Genomic DNA, 3,372 nt, shown 5'->3' with positions numbered 1-3,372 from the left:
GAGCGGCCGCGCGCTCCCCCGCCACGTGCGTCCCGGGCTCGGACGGGTGCTGGTCGGCTCGTGTGTATAGAGAGACTGCGTTCATGAGGCTGAGGGAAAAGAGGCTGCTTTTTTGGGAAGAAGATACAGGAGGGTCTTTGCAGCAAGACTGTGCAGTGAGAGGCCGTGGGACGCTCGCCTCAAGAGGCGATGGTGGCTGAGGATGTCAAGGCCTCGCTGCGGCGCGTGTGCGTTGTGTTGCCCTCACGGCAGCGGCTGCGCGGTGGCCTTGGGGACCCTGGTGAATCACACAGCAACGTGGTCTGCACGAACAGGCAGTGGGACGGTGCCCAGCCTGCTGCTTCTAGTTGCATGAACTAAAGATGCAGCCCGGCTTTCTTGTTTTTCCTCTTGCGGCTGGACTCCAGGAAGGAAACAACACAGTTCTGGCTTCTTGTTTCTCAGCATTATCCTTTGCCTGCACCTCCACAAACAAAAAAAGGAACCTCCAGCTCAAGGCTCTGGCACACACCGACCGTTTGTGACTAAACATAGGCTGGGCTAAATATAAATGGGGCCGATGGTCTCTGTCCTTGACAGAGGGGGAAAAAAATGCCGTACAAGTCCTCATAAGCTGCACTACCTTGAGGCAGACTTGCCCCTCAGGTTGGTTAATAAGGGGGAGGCAGAACTCTGATGCAAACGCTGGCACACGTGCCCAGGGCGCACGTGCCCTCCAGGGCTGCTTTTGGAGGTAGCTTCCCCACCTCCTGTGCCCCCTTAGCCCCTGCCAGTTATGTACCTGTTTCCAAGCTCGACTGAGATGACTGCAAAAAAATCCCCACCACTGGGTCAGCCTATAGACCCAGTTACATTGTAATTTACAATGTAATTTACATTAGAGCTGTAGGCATCCGTGCCCTATGAGGTATCCTGAATGGGGCTCACCTTTGCATCTCACCCTCCCTCCCYCGGCCACGGGACAGATTCTCTCACTTGCAAACTCGGAATTTGTTGGCGGCAGCAGAGGTTTGGGCTCRTGCCGTCTGGCGAATCAGTGCCCGGTTTCATGGCAGCTCAGATCTTCTCCAAGAGGTCTTTGTGATTAATTACTGGACAACTTTTTGCCTGTGTTCTTGTAGTACCAAAGCTCTGCTGATAGACACAATGCAGACTGCAGGATTTTAAAATGTAAAGCTATTTCTACTGAGGTTTTTTTTGTATTTTTGTAGTGTCTGGGTTATTTCTTTTTGTTTGTTTGTACTTACCATGTCAAATGCTGGGAAGCAGGAATATAAGGCRTATACAGTATTTATAGCCTCTTTATGTAGAAATAAATGTAATATATTAAAATATAAATATATATTATATAATGGATCTTGTACTATTCACATTTTGTATCTGTGTTCTGTAGCATTACAAAGGTCACAATTTTTAATAGCTAAGACTTTTCACTTTATTAAAAGGGATTGGAAATTTAAAGGCAGGGGCTATGAGTAGATCTGTTCACTCTTCTTCCATATATTTTCTTCAGTTCCCTCTGTTGTCAGGGAAGCTTTCCATCTGCTCTATACTTCAAGGACTATCTAATGAGTTAGTTATTTATCTGGTTATTCATACCGTCACACAGGACTAGGAATGCTTCTGCACGTGCCTCTACTAACTAAACTTTAGCTGTTTGGGGTAATTGAAATAGTTGTGTTCAGAAAAGTGGTCTGAGGACTAGATTATTTGTACAGACTAAATCTCTTCTCAAGGTCTTTATGGTCTTCAGTTAGGGAATGGTTGATGACCTGATTGTACCAGGGCTTTTGCCTGAGGAAAAGCTGTTTCCCTTAAAATCTTATTTATCTTTTTACATATATGTTCCTTCAATCTCTATTCTTAGAGCTGAAATACTGACTCTCAACCTTGTGCTGCAAATTTTGCTTTTATTTTAAATCTGTGTTTAAACTGCATCTTTTGACCTCCTTGTCTGTCCATCTCAGTGCRAGGCTGACCACCATAAGCCATTCCTTATCAGATATCAAAGAATTCATGAAAACTTATTAAGTGACAAAGTTCAAATTTTAATTCAGCTTCTACTTACTGCAACTGGAAATGTTCCTATTTATGTCTTTATGACAGATTTTGCTTCACAGGCAAGACTTTAGCCAGTACACCCTGCAGAGCCACAAGCTGGAGAGYCCTGGCAGAAGGGTGAGGATGAAGACTGATCATTGATGTCCAGCTTCCCTAGATGCWGAATTTCCTGAGATTTGGGATATAAATTCTGTGTTCTTGCTTCCTCTGCAGACTGGTGTAACAGACAGTCTGTGCTCACACATAATCAGATGTGTGAGTCGGTAGTGTTTGCATTACTGGAACACCATCAGCCCCTGTGACACAGTGAAATTGCAAAACAGCTACTTCAGCTACTGAGTTTTGCCTTGAAATCCTTGACAACCTGGGAGATGGTCTTGTGAGTACAAATAATTTTAAACATACCTGGAAAATTGTGAAGTAGCCCACCTCCTTTAGGAAGGGAAATCAGATTAAGGGGAAAAAATCAGTTCAAGAACAAGAAATGCTTCTATAAATATGTCCATTTATTTGGCAGCCAGTTCCACATTTCTTTTCTTGGACCATAGCTGTTACATCCTTTAAAACACCTGGACTTTTTGTTGTATCCTGAATACAGAATCAAGCTACATCTGTCTTGGTAGGTGTTTTAAATTCTAACATGGCTATTTTCAGTGACAGCAGGTACCATGTCCTCGATTCCTGCCTCCATTTTTCATGTTAACAGAGCGCCACTCATGAGCAACTCCCTTTCACACAGGTATTAAAAACCTCAGCTGGGAATATTATTATGATCCTCCCCATCTTGTTCTGATGTGAATGTTCCCAAGCTCATTCCGGACTCTCGGGGCCTAGTACTCATTAATCCTAAAAGTAGCGTGTGACTAACATGGCAAAGACCGTACAATCGCGGAGCCACTGAAATCAGGGACGGAAATTTCCTGCTAATTACATCTCTCTTTGGTGATTCTGAGGCTGGAAAACATAGATAGCATGGGCAGCCTCCTTACATAAAGCTGGAATTTGCTATTTTTATGTTAAACGTTCCCAAACCATGAATCATCTGAGGTTTCCCCTCATCTCTGCCACTTGAGTGCACACCCTGCGCCACCTCGCAGCGTGCGACCCAGCAGAGCCACAGCCAGGGCAAGGAAAACAGAGCTAACGTTTGTTCTTGCTAATTGACAAATTTATTAGGGACAGAAGTTAAGCAGCAGAGGCCTTTTCCTTGGATTTTGGCCCTGGATTTGCAGTCATCCTGGCTGCGTGCTGCTTTCCGTGTCATAAAATAGGTCCTTGGCTCCTGGACCCCTGACATTCGGGCTGATTAAG

This window comes from Nothoprocta perdicaria, unplaced genomic scaffold (assembly GCF_003342845.1).
Source record: "Nothoprocta perdicaria isolate Ctin4 unplaced genomic scaffold, notPer1 scaffold_13, whole genome shotgun sequence".
Lineage (NCBI taxonomy): Eukaryota > Metazoa > Chordata > Aves > Tinamiformes > Tinamidae > Nothoprocta > Nothoprocta perdicaria.
The sequence above is the reverse complement of the archived record's forward strand: the minus strand, read 5'-3'. Positions refer to the sequence as shown.